Consider the following 21153-nt stretch of genomic DNA (forward strand, 5'->3'; position numbering starts at 1 on the left):
TTGACTGACATTTTGCACGTAGTGGTTTGATATCACCTTCAACATTTGTGCGAAGTATGGTCCAAATCGTCCCATAACCTGGTATAACTGCCATATAAACCGATCTTGGAGCTTTACTTATTGAGCCGCTAGAGGGCGCAATTCTTATCCGATTTGCCTAAAATTTTACATGATATGTTTTAATATGACTTCAAAAAACTGTGATAAGTATGGCGCAAATCGGTGCATAACCTGATATAGCTGCGATATAAACTGATCTGGGATCTTGACTTCTTGAGCCTCTAGAAAGCGCAATTCTCATCCGATTTGGCAAAATCTCATGGCCTTCAACATACGTGTGCAATATGGTCTAAGTCGATCTATAGCTTGATACAGCTTCCATATAAACCGATCTTTCGATTTTTCTTCATGAGACCCGAATCGGACTATAACTTGATATAGCTCCTCCTCCTCCTCCGTCCTTATTCATAATTCTTTATTTTCCTAAAAAAGATGCTGCGCAAAGAACTCTACAGATGCAATCCATGGTGGAGGGTATATAAGATTCGGCCCGGCCGAGCTTAGCACGCTCTTACTTCTTCAATTTTCATTGCTTGCACAGATTGCGTATTGTATGAATGTTCTCTCTGTTAAACTTAACAACATAGCTATCGATAATGGACACATGAATAGACATTGCCAGCCTTCACTTTGTTTGCCTTTTAGAATTCCTGTGAAGTACAAAAGTACCTACTATTTATGGAAATTTAAATTAACATATTCTTCTGTACTGACTTCAAAACAAATCAGCAATGCGGGGGATGGACGAACTTCATTCGCAATAAGTGCAAAAAACAATTTTTTTTCTCCTTATAAAGGCACATCATGTATGGCAATGAAATGCAAAATAAATTTAGCAACACAAAAAATCGAAACAGATTGAAAAATAAGGAATTGAAATGAATGAATGGTAGGAAGGAAGGAATTCATACCATCATAGCTTTGCATTTGCTGGGTTGTTATTGTTGTCGTTGTTGTCGTTGTTGTTGTGGGGTCATGAATTGTATTTTTATACAAAATGCGTAGTAGAAGCCCGAATGGCTTCCAGTGAGGAAGAATAAAAACAAGGAATACAAAAACTACGATATAAGGTAAAAAGTCCAAACCCTTTGTCCGTCCATTGGCGTTTTGTTCCCCATTTAGCATAAAAAAGATTAAATTACATTGAAATTTTATTGCGTTGTTTTTCAGCTTTATTTTTTTGTTTTTGTTTGCTTGGCCTACGCCAGATTGTTTTCGATGTGTTGTATGAGCAAAAGCTTCAAAAGGGATATTTATAGCATATCCTGGAAATGTATAGAAATGTGTGCCACCGCATATGTTTTCAAATGTGTGTGTGTGTGTGTCATATGTTATGGGCAAAGCAGTGCTGTACACGATGTAAGACTTTATAGTCCTTGAGCGTTTCAAAGACTTATTAACTGTGCCAGGGAGCTTCATGAGATTTTCATGAGATAGTCCATGTCAAATGTTAAGTTGTGAAATAGTTAAAAACAAGTAGAAACGCATTAAGTTCGGCCGTGCCGAATTTTTGATACCCACCACCATGGACATATATATTATCAAAATTTATTATAACACTACAATATCAATATTAATATCCATATATAGTCCGTTCTCAATCATATTTGGTTCAGGTGCCGAGAAGCTCTATACAAGTAACAGTTCGAAATTTCAGCGAAATTGGGTAATAAGTTGTTGTTGTTGTTGTAGCAGTGTGTTGTACACTGAGGCGGCAGTCCTTGCCGATGGAGAACTTCATCGGGTCAATCCGGTACGTACAACCGGCTGCCATGGCATTGTCGGGTAATAAGTGTGCCATTCATGTGATTAAGCCCTAATTCAGATGATCGATCTATATGCCAGTTATATCTAAATATGCTCCGAACTGGATCATATTTGCTTTGGCTGTCGGGGGTCTTAAAGCAGATCACTGTTTCAAATTTTAGCAATATCGGAGAATGAACGCTCCTTTTACGCTCCAAAAGCCATGGTAGCTATATCTAAATATATCCCGATCTGGACCATATTCGGGACAGATGTTGGGAGTCGTGATACATCTTACTATCCCAAATTTCAGCGAAGTCTGATAATAAATGCGCCTGTTACAGGCCTAAGACCCAAAATCGACAGATCGATCTATATGACAGCTATATCCAAATATGTTCCGATCTGGACCATTTTTGGTTCGGATGTCGAGGAGGTTAAAAAAAAGTCACTGTTGTGAGTTGCCGCATAATCAGGTAAAAAATGCACCTGCTATAGGCTTAAGACCCTTAATGGGCATATCGGTCTATATCGATCGACAGATCGATCTATTGGGTTGCCCAAAAAGTAATTGCGGATTTTTTAAAAGAAAGTAAATGCATTTTTAATAAAACTTAGAATGAACTTTAATCAAATATACTTTTTTTACACTTTTTTTCTAAAGCAAGCTAAAAGTAACAGCTGATAACTGACAGAAGAAAGAATGCAATTACAGAGTCACAAGCTGTGAAAAAATTTGTCAACACCAACTGTATGAAAAATCCGCAATAACTTTTTGGGCAACCCAATATATGACAGCTATATCGAAATATGATCCGATCTGAACCATTTTTGGTTCGAATATCGATGGGCCCAATAAAACTCACTGTTCAGAGTTCCAGCAAAATCGGGTAACAAATGCACCCATTATAGGCTCAAGACCCTAAACTGGCATATCGGTCTATATGACAGCTACATGTGAATATGGTCCGATATACACCATATTTGGGCCGGATGTCTAGGCTTCTAGTACAACTCACTGTTTCAAATTTCCGCAAAACCGGAGAATAAATCCCCCTTTTATGGTCTTTAGACCCTTAAGCTGAAGATCGGTCTCTATGGCAGCTATATCTAAATATAGCCCGATCTGGACCATATTCAAGACAGATGTTGCGAGTCTCGAAACAACTCACTCTTCCACATTTCAGCGAAGTCAGGTAATAAACTCCCCTTATAGGCCTAAGACCCAAAATCGGCAGATCGGTCTATATGACTGTTATACCCAAATATGTTTCGATCTAGACCATTTTTGGTTCAGATATCGGCGGGCCTAATAAAACTCACTATGCCAAATTTCAGCGAAATCCAACAATAAATGCGCCTGTTATAGGCTTAGACCCCTAATCGCCAGATCGGTCTGTATGGCAGCTATATCTAAACATAGTACGATGTGACCCATTCAAGAACTTAACCTGCGTATAGAAGAAATATGAGTCTGTGCAAAATTTCAACTCAATATTTCAATTTTTAAAGACTGCACTGTACAACTGACGGACACACGGACGGACAGACTCACGGATATCGTTAAATTGTCTTAGAGTCGGTCAATCCATCTGTTTGGTGAGAATGGTTGTGGCTCCAAGGCGATTGATAGGCGTGGTGTACAACTATCTAAGCTTATCGCATTTGGTGTCGGGAATCGCTTCGTTCGATTTATTTCGAGCTTTCTCAGAGATCGCACTATACGAGTCGTTGTAAATGGGTTCTCATGTAATGAGCATAAATTGACCGCAGGTGTACTCCAAGGCTATGTCATTTCTCTCTTTTTCTAAATTTTAATCAACGATCTGTTTAATCAGACATCAAATCCGATCTACTCATTTGCGTATGACAGTAATCTCTGTCATTCGTACTCATTCGACCGTAAGCCGAGTCTTCGAGAGATTGAGGATATGGGCTGCAGCTTCAAAATCATTCTTGGAGCTACTGAACCGTGTACATAGGAGAGCGATAGCGTTGATTGGCTTCAAACTTTATTGCCTTCGTAATGTGGGTTGTCTGGCGCTGTTCAATCGGTAATTTCATGGTATGTGTGTTCATCTGATATTCGTTTTCTTTTTCCTGATATAAGGATGTTTGTCAAAAATACTAGACTTTCCTGGAACTCACACCCGTTTGTTGTTAATAAACCAACGGAGCGGACAATGCATTACAGAGATAATTCTTATTTCGCCCAATCTGTTCGCATGTGGAATCGATTTTCGGCTAATGTTTTTCACACCCACTATGACATGCAGAGATTAAAGACAAATGTCAATGACTGTACATCCTTACCTGCCTACCTCCCTCCAATTCCTTAATTCCATTCGCCAACGCAATGCACTGCATTCATAGGGGATAACCCTGCGTGTTGGTCGATGAAAAAAAAAAACATCTCCCGGTTCGGTTTTTTGAGCCTCTGGGGGGCGCAATTATTATTCTAATTGATCACACCTAACTATTTGACCTTGTTAGATATCGAAATTGTTTTATTGAGGAAACGTGGTGCGCCAAATAAGCCCGCCTTCGTCTTCCTCGTAAACAGGCAGATTTCCGTCTTCTCTGAAGTAACATTGAGACCCCTAGGTCTAGCCCAATTGTGTGCCATCTGCAAGACCCTTTCGGTCCTTCTGTATAGCTGGTTCGGATCCTTACCCCATAGAAGTATTAAAACATATGGGTTCAAATCCTTCCTCAGTCAGCATCGGCAAAAGGTCATATATGATGGTCACCCATAGGGGTGGCGATGAAATGCCACCTAGTGGCGTGCCTTGTGCCCCTTTCTCCCTTACATTTATAACATGGGACACACAATTTATCCACCTGTTGCTTAGCCGACGGTCCTTAGAGACTGGATAAACCATATTATCCAGTCTCTAAGGACCGGATCCACCCGGTAATAGTCTAAAAATTGGATCAGTGTGGCAGTCCGCATATTGTAAAAGCATTTTCGATGTCAATGCGTACCGTCAGTGTGTCCGTTTTGGCATCGAAGGATTTTATGCACAACCTCGTGCAGGGCAGTCTCCACCTACCTTCCCTTGATATAGTCATGCTTTTTATACCTTGCACCATAGGATGAGGGTATACTAATTTCGTCATTCTGTTTGTAACACCTCGAAATATGCGTCTGAGTCCCCATAAAGTATATATATTCTTGATCGTCATGTAATTTTAAGTCGATCTAGCCATGTCCGTCCGTCTGTCTGTCGAAAGCCGCTTGAAATTTTGCACAAATACTTTTTTTTAGTATAGGTCGGTTGGGATTGTAAATGGGCCAAATCGGTCCATGTTTTGATATAGCTGCCAGATAAACCGATCTTGGGTCTTGACTTCTTGAGCCTCTAGAGGGCGCAATTCTTGTCCGATTTGACTGACATTTTGCACGTGGTGTTTTGGTATCACTTCCAACATCTGCGTTAAATATGGTTTAAATCGGTCCGTGTTTTGATATAGCTGCCATGTAAACCGATTTTGGGTCTTGACTTCTTGAGCCGCTAGAGGGCGCAATTTTTGTCCGATTTGACTGAAATTTTGCACGTAGTGTTTCGGTATCACTTCCAATAACTGTGTTAAGTATGATTCAAATCGGTTCATAATCTGGTGAAGCTGTCATATGAACCGATCTTGGGTCTTGACTTCTTGAGCCAATAGAGCGCGAAATTCTCATCCGATTTGGCTGAAATTTTGCACGAGGTGTTTTTTAATAACTTCCAACAACTGTGTTATGTATGACGCAAATCGGTACATAACCTGATATAGCTGCCATATAAATTGATCTGGGATCTTGACTTCTTGAGCCTCTAGAGGCCGCAATTCTCATACGATTTGGAAGAAATTTTGTACAACCACTTCTCTCATGACTTTCAACATTCGTGTCTAATATGGTCTGAATCGAGCAATAGCTTGATACAGCTCCCATATAAACCGATCTCCCGATTTTGCTTCTTGAGCCCCTAACCGAATGAATATTACACAATAGCATATTCTTATTTAATATTCTTTGTTTGCCTAAAAAGAGATACTGCGCATAGAACTCGACAAATGCGATCCATGGTGGAGGGTACATAAGATTCAGCCCGGGCGAACTTAGCACGCTCTTACTTGTTTGTATTTGAGCAGTTCGCTGGATGTCCTACAGTTTATCATGGTATCCACAATACGTTCTATGGCATTTATTGTCCGATGTCGCCGAAATTTTGGACAGTGAGTTGTGTTAGGCCCGTCGACATCTTTCTGCAATTTGACCCAGATGGGTCCAGATTTGGATATAGCTGCCATATAGACCGATCTCTCGATTTAAGGTCTTGGGCCTATAAAAGGAGCATTTATTATTAGATTTCGCTAAAATTTGGGACATGTGTTAGACCCTTGGACATCCTTCTTCAATTTGGACCAGATCGGTTCAGATTTGGACTTAGCTGCCACATAGACCGATCTCTCGATTTAAGGTCTTGGGCTTCATAAAAGGCGCATTTATTGTCCAATTTGGCAAAATTTGGGATAGTGAGTTGTGTTAGGCACGTCGACATATTTCTGCAGTTTGTCCCAGATGTGTCCAGATCTGTCCAGATTGGTCCAGATTTGGATATAACTGTCATATAGACCGATCTATCGATTTATGGTTTTGGGCTCATAAAAGGCGTATTTATTGTCCGATGTCGCCGAAATTTGGGACAGTGAACTGTGTTAGGCCACTCGACATCCTACTTCAATTTGGCCCCAAATGGTCCAGGTTTCGATATAGCTGCCATATAGACCAATCTCTCGATTTAAGGTCTTGGGCCTATAAAAGACGCATTTATTGTTCGATTTCGCCAAAATTTGCGACAGTGAGTTGTGTTAGGCCCTTCGAAATAGTTCTTCAAGTTGGCCCAGATCGGTTCAGATTTGAATATAGCTGCCACATAAACCGATCTCTCGATTTAAGGTTTTGGGTGCATTTATTATCCGATTTCGCTGAAATTTGGGGCAGTGAGTTGTGTTAGCCCCGTCGACATCTTTCTGCAACGGTTCAGAGTACGGTCTAAATCAGTCCATAACCTGATATAGCTTTCATCTAAACCGATCTCCCGATTTGACTTCATTAGCTTCTAGAGGCAGCAATTATTATCCGATTTGACTGAAATTTCCCACGTGATGTTTTTATATGACTTTCAATAACTGTTCCATGTTCAGTGCAAATCGGTTAATAATCTGATATAGCTCCCATCTAAACCGATCTTCCGCTTTGACTTCTTCAGCCTATAGATGGCGCAATTAATATCTTAATTGGCTGAAATTTCGCACTTGGTGTTTTTACATGACTTCCAACAAAGGTGCCAAGTATGGTCAAAATCGGTAAAAAATCTAATATAGCTCCCATATACAGATCTCCCGATTTCACTTCTTGAGAAGAGGCAATTATTTTTATTACTTTAATTTACAATTTTTATATCCTTCATGGCTGTTTAAAGTGATTATGCAATATTTTAATCCCCTTCATTGAGCACAATTAGTTTTTGCTCATGATGAAAACCTCATCACTTTTGAATGTGTAACTGTTATTTTTTACTTCAATGCTTTTGCATAAGAAAAAAAATGTCCTTAATTTGTATGAATGCATTTGCTTTTTCATTGTTATCAAAAACATACGTAGCAAGCTGGATGGTGATGGTGATGATGTTATCACACACTTCATAACGCCATAATGGCTGCATCATAACATTTTATCATGATCTGGTGACCTATATTTGTTCTTTCTACATTCTTCTCAATCATTTGAATTTTTTCATAGAATTTTAATACGGTTTGTTGCTGCTGATGCTGCTGTTCACATTTCTTGGCAATAGATCAAGCAACCAATATGGCCCATTTCCCATCTCCTAATTTGATTACTAGATTGATGGCGTCGCGTGGATGTTATAATGGTCTTAGCTTTTAGTTTCAGTTATTTTGGTTACAACTTTTGGCCTACATACCAAAAGTATACCAAAAACGCCCCCCAAAAAAATCAATAAAGTGGTGAGTTGGAAAGAAGAACCTCACCCATACTACCAGCGTGGGGCCAGTGACAAACACCTTCCCATTCCTCGAGGGTTTTAGGGGGGATTTTGTGTACTTTCCACACTGTAGGAGTTGCAAACCAAGTCAACAGCAGTAAAATACACAGAAAATATGATACAAATGTGTTTGGTTTACCCTACAAACATGCGTAAGCACTTTGCCATTGGTTTTTAAGGGAGTGGAAGTGGTTTTCTGTGGTATTACGTACTTTTCATACATATCTATCCATAGTGACGACATTGTTCTAGCCAAGTTTTGGTGACGAAATTTTCTTTTAAGGCAAACAAATGAATGCGTGTATAACATGAAATAAAAACAAGTTTATAGGCGTAATATTCAACAACAGGCGAATTTTATAACCCATCCTTAGGTCTTATGTACCATCAAGTATGGAATAAGTTTAGAGGAAACTCATTCAGCCTCTATAGGACAATGAAACAATTCATAGTGCATATAATTATGGCAGACAAGGTAATGCTTGGAGTGTTAAAAATGAAAATTCTGGGTAATTTTGTTCCTTAATTTTTTTTTAATTTATTTTAAATATTTTTTTCTATTTTTACAATTCTTATAATTGTTATTAATATTAATATTTAATTTTTTTTTCAATTTTTATAATTTTACTCAAATTCAAATTGATTAAGGTGCACGTTTTCGTTTTGAAACAGGGAACAATAAGTCCTCCAACTCTCCTTTTTAAATTTCTGCTTATTTTAAAATTTCCCTTAATTTTTATTAACTTCTTTATTCATTTGTTTAAGTTTTTTAATATTTACTAATTTTTTAATTATTTTTTTAACGTGCTTATATTTTTTTTAAGTTTTTGTCATTCTTTTAATTGTTTTGTTTATAGTACTTTTTCTTAATTTTTTGTTTATTTTATTTATTTTTGTTAATTTTTTTTTTAATTTCTTAAATTTTTTTCACATTTGTTTAATTTTTTTTTTAATTTTTATTTTTAAGTTTATTTTTATTAATTAAAAAAATTTTTAAATTTTTGTTTATTTTTTTTTTAATTTCTTTTTTACGTTTTTAGTTTTTTTTTTCATTTCTTTCCCACCTCCATTGTCTACACCAATCTCTCAGTAAATTTGCTGCATAATCGTTCTTTCAATTATTTTATATTGTGGTCTTATCTCATAATTGACAGCATTAAATAATAAAATTATACGCTTCATTAGAAACATGCATGCGAAAATGAAAACAATTAAATATACATTTTTCTGAGTTTCCAGGGGTATTTTCAAAAAAGTTTTCTATAATGAACCCAATTTCAAAAAAAATGTATTTTCAGTATAAACTTGAGTCTATTGGATGTTCCAGTAATTATCGAAGCATAAAAAAAATCTCAGTAAACTCCAAAATTCCAAAAAAAGGCCTTTAGAAGCACAATGATGGCGGTCTTAGCAACGCAGCAACCAACTACCGGCAGACTCTTATCGCGTAGGAAGAGAAGAACACACCGAAGAAGATAAGATAAGAAACTAAATCAGTTTTAACGGAGAAGTGCGAACAGAAAAAAACCAAAAATCTGATTATACAATGCGTTTACACTTTGGATTAAAATTGAAGAAAATATGACTAAAAAAGCTTTACCACAATAAAATAAAATGGCAGGTAGGTAGGTAGTGAAGGTGGAATTGAGAGAGAGAGCTAACGCAATGATCTGAAAATTGTTATATTGCCAGAGATCAATAAAATCACTAAGCGAAGTTGAAAACAAAGCTAATTTCTTGAAAGAGTTTGGAGTTGGTGTCATTGTATAACAGTTAACGCAATTATCGAAAAACTGTTACACTGTTAAACGGTTTTACTGTCATTAGTCAATCGATCAATTTTAAAGACATTTTTAACACAATTATGCGAAGTAAGTGAAGAGATGGAATCACTTTGTTACAGTTAATTCATAAATCAATATTGATTGATTTTAAAGATATTTAAACTAAAACTAATTTGTTAAAGAGTGAAGAGTTGAAGCCACTTTAAAACAGTAAACGCCATTATTCTAAAACTGTTATACTGTCAGAAATTAATTTTAATTAATGTTTATCACAAAAAAAAATTTCTTACGGAATCTAATTAGCACAATTATCCAAAAACTGTTATACTATCAATTAATCACTATCGATTGATCTTAAAGGTCTTTAAATGCAATTTTATGAAGGAAGTGAAGAGTTGAATTCATTTTATAACAGCTAACTCAATTATCCAAAAACTGTTATACTATTATACTATTATAAAACAATATTGAAAATTATTAAAAAAAAAAACAATTTTTCTTAAAACAGCAAAGATTTGAAGTTATTTTATATAGGTTAATTATACTAAACTGTTATAAACCAATTTTTTTTTTTTTTTTTGATTTTTAAGACATTTCAATTTTTAATTTTATGAAGGGAGTGAACCAATTTTCTTAAGGAATCTAATTAACACAATTATTTAAAAACTGTTATACTTTTAAGCTATTATACTATCAATTAATCAATATCGATTGATTTTAAAGACTCTTTAAAGGCAATTTTATAAAGGAAGTGAAGAGTTGAATTCATTTTACAACAGCGAACTCAATTATCCAAAAACTGTTATACTATCATAAATCAATATTGATTGATTTAAAAGATATTGAAAAAACCCGTTTTTAAAAACAGCGAAGAGTCAATGTCAACTTATAATAGTTAACGACATTATCCTAAAACTGTTATACTGTTATTAACAAATTTTGATTGTTTTTAAAGACATTTTAATTTTTAATTTTATGAAGGAAGTAAAGAATTGGAAGCACTTTACAACAGTTAAATTTTTTTTCTAAAATCTGTTATACTGTCATTAATAAATATTGATTGAAGTTAATGATGTTTAAAATAAATCTATTTTTTAGGAGCGGAGATTTTAAGTTGTTTTCAAATAGTTAACGCCATTATCCTAAAACTGTTATACTGTCATAAATAAATTAATAATTGACTTTTAAGATATTTTAAACATAAGCAATTCATTGAAGGAATTATCCAAAAACTTATATACTGTTAAACTATCTTTAATCAATATCGATTAATTTGAAAGACATTTTAAACGCAATTGTATGAAGCAGGTGAAGAGTTGGAATCACTTTATAATTGTTAACTCAATTATCCAAAAACTGTTATACTGTCATAAATCAATATTGACGGATTGAAAAATATTTAAAATAAAACTAATTTTTTAGGTGTGAAGAGTTCAGGTCATTTTATAACAGTTAACGTTATTATCCTTAAACTGTTATACTGCCATAAATCAGTATTGTTTGGTTTTAAAGATATTTTAAACACAATTTAATGAAGAAAGTGAAGAATTGGAGTCACTTACAGCTAACTAAATTATCGAAAAACTGTTAAATTATTATCAATTATTATTATATTTAAAATAAAACTAGTTTTTTTATAAATGAAGAGTTGAAGATGTTTTACGATATCTAAAAAAAGCCAATTTTCTGTTATACTGTTTTACTGTCATTAGTCAATAGCGAATGATTATAAAGACATAAAATATAATTTTTTAAAAGAAGAAAATAGATGTGAATGGTTAGTCATTTATAACAGTTATTATCAATTATCCAAAAACTGTTATACAGTCATAAATCAATATTGATTGCTTTTAAAGTTATTTACCACGAAATGAGATTTGTTATTGAGTGAAGATGTGTAGTCATTTCAGAACAGTTAACACAATTATCCAAAAAAGTGTTATACAGTTAAACTGTTATATTATCATAAATCAACATTGATTGATTTTAAAATCATTTTAAACACAATTTTTACAATTTGGCTGAAATTTCGCATGAAGTATATTGTTTTGACTTCCAACAAATGTGCTTATTGTGTCTAAATCTTTTTATAACCTGATATAGCTGCCATATAAACAAATCTCGGATCTTGATTTCATGGGTCTCTAGAGGTCACAATTATTACCCAATTAGTCAGAAATTTTAGAGGATGGGTTTGGTTTAACTTGTAACAACAGTAGTTAATATGGCCCAAGTCGGTTCATAACCTGATATAGTCCTCATTTAAACCGATCTCCAGATTTTATTGCTTAAGTTTCTAAATTTTGTACAACGACTTCTCCTACGACCTTCAACATATGTGCAAATATGGTCAGAATCGATCCATAACGTGATATAGCTCCCATATAAAGCGAACTCCCGATTATACTTCTTTAGTCCCTGGAGAATTCGCAATTCTTATCCGATTTTTCTTAAATTGTGTACTTTGACTTTTTCTATGCTTTCTAACATCTTTGTTGTTTATATTAGCCCAAATCGGCCCAAAAATTAATATAGCTGCCATATAAACCGATCTCCCGATTATACTTTTTTAGCCCCTAGAGAGCGTAAATCTTTTGTCTGATTTGGCTGAAATTTTGTACTATGACATCTTCTATGATTTCTAACAACTTTATTGTTTATTTTAGTCCAAATCAGTCTTAAACCCAAAATAGCAGCCACATAATCCAATCTGGGATCTTGATTTCTTGAGCCTCTAGAGGGCGCAATTCTTATCCGATTTGGCTGAAATTGTGTACTTTGATGTCTTCTATAGCTTCTAACCAATTTGTTGTTTATTTTAGTTTAAATCGTTCCAAAACCTAATAAACCGATCTTGGATTTTGACATCTTGAGCCTCTAAAGGGTGGAATATAATTTTATCTGTGCTAAGAATTGTTTAACTAGGTTTGTTACCTTTTTTCTCCCCTTTTTCAATTTGGCTGAAATTTTGCAAAAGGTGTTTTGTTTTCATATTCAACAAATGTACCAAATATGTTATAAATCGGTTCATAATATGATATAGCTGTTAAATAAACTAATCTTCCGATGTTATTTTTAAAGCCCCTAAAAGACGCAATTCTTATCCAATTTGCCACGTCAAGCTTTGCTACGACTTCCAAAAAATGTGCCAGTTTTAGTTCAAAACCTGATACAGCTCCCATATAAACCGATCTCCTGATTATATTTCCTCGAGCCCAAAGAGTACGTAATTTTCATCCGATTTTACTGAAATTTTGCACAGTAACTTCTTCTATGACCCTCAACATACGTCTCAATTATGGGCTGAGTCGGTTTAAAACTTGATATACATAGCTTCCATACAAACCAATCACCCGATTGTAATTCTCAAGCCCCTATATGACGCAATTGTCTGATTTGGGTGAAATTTTGCTCAACGACTTCTCTTATAATTATCAACAGTTGTGCTAAATATGGTATAAATCGGTCCGTTGTTGTTGTAGCAGTGAATATGATAAAGCTCCCATAAAAACCGATCTCCCGATTTTATTTTTTAAGTCCCTATGGGGCGCAATACTTATCCGATTGGGCTGAAATTGTGCACAATGACTTGACTGACACTTTAGTCTCCTACATTCGAACCAAAAATGGCCCCTATCGGACCATAAACTGATATAACAAGTCTTATCCCTTGTTTGCCTTAAAATAGATACCATGCAAAGAACTTGACAAATGCGATCCATGGTGGAGGATGTAAGAGATTCGGCCCGCCTTAACTTAGCACGCTTTTACTTGTTCTGTGACATTTTTTCATTACAACCGCCTTTTGTACCCTTATTAATGATCTACGCAAAAATTTATTTCATATGAGTAAAAAATCGTTGGTTTAAGCAAAAGGTCTTGTGGGTCCTAATCCCAAAAAAGGATTCAATATTGCTGTTCGTAAGATAATTTTAGAAAAAAATGGCAAAAAATTGTTTTTACCCCCTCAAACTGCACTCTTGGTGCATTTTTTCTTGTTTCATATTTCTCCCACACTTTTGCCACACACTGTTGTTCTTTCAATGTAAACAGTACTCACTAAATGTTCTTTGCGACCGGCTTCGCACTATCGGAATGTTTAAAAATAACATCGACAGTTGGCATGAGTGTATTGGTTGGTTGCTTGGTTGGATTAAAAACCACACAACGGCAATGTCAAACGAAGCAACAACAACAAAACTAAGTATAGGCACATGGACTAAGAGTCCAATGACAGGCAGCAAGTGAAAATCATAAATTGGGGAACTATTTTCTATTTTAGTAAGATACGAGACAGGAGAAGGCATGTGATTTTAAATTCACAACATTAAAAGGAAATCCCAAAGCAAATAATGAAAGAAAGAAACGGAAGTCGAAATACCTTAAAAGGGAAAAACATACATACCTTTTATGTGTTGTTGTTTTTGTTGGGTTTTTGCAAAAGCTGTTATGTTAGCTTTGTGATGTTTCACTTTAGGAAAGACAAATTTTGACAATGCACTGCCCTTGGGTTGCTGTTGTCCTATGTGATGCAGTGTTTGTGTTTAGCTTTTGTTTTTTTGTTATTCTTTATTTTGTTTGTTTATGTTTTTGGGCTGGCTTTTGTTTTGTTCTCTACTTTTTGTGTTTTTTTTTCTCGTTATTTGTTGTTGTCGCTTTTCTTCTTTCGTATTGTTGGATCTGTTTTTTTGCCTCCTCCTTCGTTTTAGGTCGTTTTTAAGCTTCGCGTTTGTCGTTTCGGAAAATCACGTTTTTTACGAATCACGTTTGGCTCACGTAATTGCTTATTTATGTTGTTGTTGTTATTGTTCTTGCTGTTACTCTGTGTGTGCAGCCAAGGAGTTTTTTTTTATCCTTTGTTGTATAAAGATTCAATTTCACAACAAAAAAATCTTCGTTATTTTATTCTTTTTAATGTTTCGAACTTTATTTGCTTTTTATGGGTCACTTGCAAAACAAAGCTCACTTGCGTTTCGTATCGAAATTTCAAGTCAATTTTTCTTTCTTAAAAAATTATTTTTTTAAAGGATTCACAATTATCATTCATAAACTGACTGGTTTCTGTAAAAAAAAAACGCACAAAATAAAAACAAAAAATTAAATCATTTATTTTAATATTCAAAACACCACAATATCCATATAAACATTGCATGCACTTCTTTAAATGTTTCGCATTGGGAATTTTAATTTATTCTCGTTTTTTCTGTTTTTTTGCACGTTTCTTGTTTTTTGGTTCGATAAAGGCGGTCAATGTACAATCGACTTCAGTTTCACGTTTGCAACTAAAATTTTGTATTCGTCCACAGAAGAAATGTACGAACGAACAATTCGGAAGTACTTAGCAGTAGTGTGGGTATGTGTGTTTGCGCGTGTGTGTTTGATGGGTGGCTTTTCTTCTTCTTTTTTGCAGGTAAAAGAATTGCCCCACAACAGTGTTGTAACAATGTTGGGGATATAAGAGCATGGGGTTTCTCGATGTGTAAGAGAAATACCGCTTGCTACACTGAGAGTGGGAGAGAAACAAGAAATATTTAAAAAAAAGGGAGAGCGCAATTGCTTTTGGCTCTTTTAAGATTTGTGCGTACATCAGAGTTGCAAAGATTAGTAAGTCAACTAGAGTTGCCTTATATCTATAAATTAAAAAAGCTGTCTATACAGTTTTCCCGAAAATGTATCCCAGAATTTTTTTTCTTAAGCAGAAATCCAGTTAGTTTTGTAGGAAGAAGAAGATGTGTTTTCCGACACTTTCTAAATACGCTAGGTCCAAACATTAGAAAGAAACGAAGAAAATAAGGAAAAAATAGAATTTTCGTTTTAAACATGCAAATGCAAATTTGCCCATTAACATTCCATAAAGGAACAGGGGCAAACTTCTCATATATCAATTAGTGCAGTCCGATTCAAGTTTAAGCTCAATCTTAAGGGGCCTCCTTTTTTAAGGCGAGTCCGAACGGCTTGTCGCAGTGAGACACCTCTTTGGAGTCTCAATAGCAGAAGAAGTAAGGTTTTCTTATACGGGTATTTCGAGGCGTAGTTTGGAGTATTAAAGTTAAAAGGTTTCAACTGTTCAATTTTGCAAGGAATAGGAGAGGTTTTTCGGAAAATAAGCGACTTGACCAACGTGGGTGACTACAGCATCGGCGATGACCCCTACGTTAACTTCAGACTTAGGTTTGGTATTCTATTCTGCTTTCGGAATAGCCGCTGAAATGTGTAATTGTTCCGCGAGCGGAATTTGACAGCAATCAAATGTTTTTATTCTACCAAAAATATAATCATACCAAAACACCTTTTTTCTGCACTTACTGTTTTCTCTATTTTATAAATTTTTTCTTAAATAAATAAAGAAAAACGAACCACTTAACAAATAAAACAAACAAATATGATGCCGGCAATAGTTTCAAGTGTTGCCACTATAATAGTTGTTTGCCAATTTTCCTCACCATATTCAGCCTATTTTCAGCTAACGTTTCACCGACGTTTTTTATATGTAGTTCGACAGCATTCCGCTTGAAAAGCTGAACAAAATACTCAGCTTTAGTGAAAAAACTGAAGATATACTTCCTTTGCTAAACTGAAGGAAATGTTTATTGCGATAGGTTTCGAATCTTTGGAAACTGTGGAGGACATTACATACCTTTGGATATCGTTGTCTTTGGCTACATTTGCAGCATCGCTTTTTCTACAAAATAAGCAGCATCTATAATCCTTGCTGGTATCTTCCTTTTGTGACCCATTCAGTTAAGAAAATGCGTCGCTTAAAATTTGCTAAACTTTGCCTTCAGGCGTATGCCACCTAAAAGACCCTCCCCACGTTCTTATGTACAGAGTAGATTAAGATTCCTTTAACTGTCCACCGTATCGTAATTTCGCCTAGAAGTAGTATAGCATCGCATGTGTAGCAGAGAAGTTGAAGAAGAAGACTTTATGGTGGTTCCACATAGGGGTGAGGACAAAACGCCCCCCATGACGTACCCCATATCACTCAATCCCTTATCCTTATCGCATAAGACCCACTATTCATCCATCTACTTTTTATATCCACCACCAGTATTGCCAATCGAAAAATATGGGATATAATTTTGGAACTTTTAAATTCTGAGTCAATCCAGCCATGTGCGTTCTCATAAAGCTAGCCGCTTAAAATTTTGCACAGATACTTTTTATTGACTAAGGTTGTTGGGCTAAGATTATCCAAATCTGATACTCCCATATAAAACAATCTCCCGATTTGACTTCTTCAATCCTTACTAGCAACAATTTTTGTCCGATTTGTCTAAAATTGTACACATAGTGTTCTGTTAGGACTTCCAACAACTGTGCCAAATATGGTCCATATCCGTCTATAACCTGATGTAGCTCCCATATAAACTGATCTCTCGATTGTCTTTGTTCAGTTCCTAGAAGCTTAAATTTTTGCTTGATTTGTCAGAAATTTGGTACGTAGAGTAAATTTATTTCGTGTACATTTTTAGCAAAATCCATAGTGGTGGGTTTTTAAGATTTGACCAGTTCGAATTTGGCACGCTTTTACTTGTTGGCGTCTGACTTATACAGACTCGTAAGGGCCTGATCCACTCGTTTCTGGCCTAAATAGTGGATCGGTATGTCAGTCTTCACATTGTTCAAAGCTTCTTAGAGTAAGATGACTCTTACGTCCTTTAAAAACACTAGAGTTGTACGGTTCCCATTGGTCATAGGATCAAAATTCATCCATCTGTTCCTTAACATATGGCAAATCCAGCCTCTAAGGATCCGGTCCACCTCGTACTTGCCTAAAGTGTAGATCAGTATATCGTTCTTCACATTGTTAAAAGCGTCTTGAGTCCTTTTTCAATCTTATGGTTTCTAAGTTTTGCTGTCTTATTACGTCCTGTGGTATCACTCATTAAAGGCGTCACCATATCTTACGCTGTCACTGTACTTACTACCATTTTTATGAAAAAACACATTAAAACGTCTACTAAACACCACTAAAATAACAAAAGTTGGCATCTCTGTTGTTACTTTAAACGAGTGAGAGTTACTCTCACTCTTTTCAAAGTTTAGGCAAGGATTTTTAAGAGCATGCTACATTTTACCAATTATATATTGTTGTTGTTGCTGTGCACTGATGACGACCACCACCACCACGACGAATGAAACAATGTATTTGTTGCTTCTTGTTACAGTTTTTTGTTGTTGCTACTTAGGTTTTATTTTTAAGACAGTTCTTCTTGAAGGGTTTTGGTTTTGTTTTTTTTATTTTGAGAGCAATGGGCTACTGGGCAAAATCTATACCCCCTACAAAAACACTAACAACAAGAGAAAGAATACAAAAAAAAGCAAATGTTGTGTGTACACAAACATTGGTATTGTTTTTTTTTTCTTATCGAATGCTTGCTTCATTACTTCATTCTTGCCGCCGTTCTACATGGACAATAATAAGCACAAATGCAAATATTTAAAGAACGAACGCACAAACACAAAAAATTATAAATTATTAAAATTGTTGATAATTATTTGATGATAGTAAAGAGCGGTTTTTTGTGATTTGGGAAGAACAATTTGTGGTTCAAAGTTTCTTAAAGCATTTGTTTTTGATTTGCTGCTGTGTGTTTGTAGTTGTTGGCCTCCTTACTATACGCCTCCCGTACTTCTCAGGTATGCGCTAATTTGATAAAAGATTTCATTTGTTTTTTTCATTATTTTTGCACAAAAAGGGGGACAAGATGTTTGGATGAATTGGCAGCACGCATTTATGAAGGCGATAATTAATATGACACTTAGCACATTTGGGGATTTTTTGAGGTTTTTTCATCAATGATGTTAATGCAAAATACCAAATGTTGGCTTAGACAAGGTGTCTTGATAGCTACTGTTCACATTCCAGCTTAACGGTAAATCCTAGTTCCTCACTTTTATTTCTACATATATGAAGTGTTTTTCATGCTGCAAAAGATGCACTGCAACAAAACGCCACTGTTCTCAAACCAGAAAAAATCGATAATTCTATGGCTAAACAAAAATAGGTTACACACTCCACATATGAACTAACAATTTTTGATTTCGTTTTATGGGAGATATTCCCGCTAGCTTTTCTCTATTCTTCCGGAAGTACTGGTTCTGATGTATGTTTCGTAAACTTCTTTTATTTTATCCTATCGAAATTATCATTTCTTTTTTGCTTACTTCACGCGTCGTAAACGTAAAAAACGTAACTCGCAGACGAACTACCGAACACAAATTCACATTCCAGCAGAGAGCACTGACAAGACTGAAAAATTAAGCAAAAGCAAAAGAATTTCTGTGTGTTGTTAGTTCGCGTTTTGTGTGTATCGAAGACGAAGCGATAGCAATTCTCTTTATATTCCAATTGTAACTCTCAGTTGAAGAGAGAGTGGTCAAGCAAAAGAGAGATGATGCAAAAATAAATGAGTATAAGAGTTGCCAGATATAAAGTGAAATTATGTTATTCCTCTTCCTACAAAGCAAATGGGCATAGATAAATAATATACAGTCGGACCTCGATTACCGATTATCCAGGATAGTTGGGAAATTCCTTGTGCAGAATGTGTCTCTGTTGTGTTTAAAGAACTTCAATAACAGGCTCATTGGTTATTGAAAAGACTTAAGTATTCCACTCAAGATAAGTTCAAAATGTGAATATTCAAAAGTAAAAGTTTAAAAAGCGAAATAAAATTCACAAGCATAAGGCTGAAGGAGAAAAAGCCTCAGCTGCCTTTGTATCAGGGCGGATTTAAAAAGGTTGTCTCACACGAACAGCTGTTAACAGCCTGCCAGGTTTGGCGGTATTAAGATGACAGAATTTTGTTTGCATTCTCATTGTTGTTATATTCTTTCTCGCATATTCTCTGCTCATGTACGCACACGTATACACACACGCACACAAATTTCATTGTGTGTATTGGCAAAACGTCAATCATCTTGATGACAACAAAGAGGATTGCACTATATGATTTGTGGTTGTTGTACAAATGAGACCACCTTTAATTGTTTCGCCATGCCTTTGTAGTTGCCAAAAAGTTTGTGGAAAATTTAATATGATGAAGCAGTCATAGATGGGCAAAGGAGAGTCTAACTGCACTATGGTGTGCTTATGATGCTGATACTGTCAAGTAAAAGGCGTTGGTTATTGGGAAAAAAATGCTCGGCCAAGACCTTTTATGAGTTTGAACAAACTTCCCGTTATTTATAGAGCCAAAAAAAGGCTTGGGTAACTCAAAAGATTTTTTTAGAATGGTTTTACATACATTTCGCTTCTGAAATAAGAGATCATTTTAAGGAAATTGGTGTGAAATGTGATAGTAGAATCTGTCTACAATTATACAACTGTCCGACACATTCAGACGTAAAATTAATTAAATTCAGCCGATGGATAATGGTTGCAGTATGAAACTTTGAATGCCATTATCGAAAAATGCATCGACTCGTGTTTCAGGTATATAAATGACAGATAACATAGATCCGGCAATGAAACAGAAACACTAAGGTCTGTTCGCGTACTTTTCCAGTAAAGGTTTGCAGGAGCGAGAGTCATTTTAGTCTCTCTAAAAAATTTGCAAGCAAAAGTCAAAATTTGCAGAACAGCTGATTTTTGTTTTGTTTGGTTTTTTATTTGCTTGCTTAGGAAAACAATTGTTTTAAAATCACAATTTACCGTGCACGAAGCTATGAATGTCATCCGTGGCGCCAAATCATCCAAGGCGTTGGGCCCCGACGTTATCTCTGCACTGATACTAAAGAATCTGGATTTGCCTAGAGTCGAGTACCTTACAGCGGTCCTCAGCAGGTCTGAACACGATTATGTTAACCGATGTTTGAAAGATGGGCAGTGTGATCCCGCTACTGAAAACTGGAAAGGACACGAGCAAAGGGAAGTCATACAGTTCTATCTCCCTTCTCTCATCAGTAGCCAAGACGCATGAGGGACTACTCCTACAATTTCCATTCACCGAGCATCAGCATGCATTTCGAAGGCTGCATAGGATTAAAACTGCTTTACATGCGATCACCGTACACAAAAGCATATGGTGTGCTGATAAAGAAACCTTGGCCTAACCACCTAATGCTTCTGGATATTGTGGATTATTTTTTACTTTTGGTGTTAGCTTTTGTACTTTCATATAACAGCTGCTCTTCATAAAACAGCTGACGTTTACAAAACATCTGTTCAAAGTTGCAAATTTGTGCTGGCAACAAAGTCCCTGTAGAAATTGCAGGTTCTCTTTTTTCGAACTGTCAAAATTTGCTTTCTCGCCCTCTCTTCTGCTGGCAAACTCGTGTTTCAGGTATATAAATTGCAGATAACATAGACCCGGCAATGCGACAGAAATTTTAAACGTAACGAACGATTTCATCATGGAGGATATTGAAGGATCGCTCAGGTATAATAATGCTTCCCAATTTGCTGTTTTATCCGATGTTGATATGACATATGCCACAGATAAGACTCAGAAGGAAAAAGGTTCATATATAAATATATTCATAAGAATTAATATATG

The 21153-nt window shown here is 35.5% G+C and overlaps 1 protein-coding gene across 5 annotated transcripts in view; it reads right to left on the reverse strand.

Moving 5' to 3' along the window:
- Window positions 1-18907, reverse strand: part of LOC106096326 (GTPase-activating protein skywalker) — a 235194-nt gene extending 216287 nt beyond the window's left edge. For 2 of the 5 annotated variants that reach the window (XM_059366002.1, XM_059366006.1), the window contains exons 1-2: window positions 18687-18885; window positions 14055-14710 (exon numbers count right to left, since the gene is read on the reverse strand). The gene's annotated coding sequence lies outside the window, so the exon portion shown is untranslated. Of the gene's footprint in view, window positions 1-14054; window positions 14711-18686 lie in introns of all 5 variants that reach the window. The other 3 variants (XM_059366003.1, XM_059366004.1, XM_059366005.1) reach the window with 3 other exon arrangements.
- Window positions 18908-21153: the final 2246 nt, after the last annotated feature.

The sequence above is a fragment of the Stomoxys calcitrans genome, chromosome 3, assembly GCF_963082655.1.
Source record: "Stomoxys calcitrans chromosome 3, idStoCalc2.1, whole genome shotgun sequence".
In the NCBI taxonomy this organism is placed as follows: domain Eukaryota; kingdom Metazoa; phylum Arthropoda; class Insecta; order Diptera; family Muscidae; genus Stomoxys; species Stomoxys calcitrans.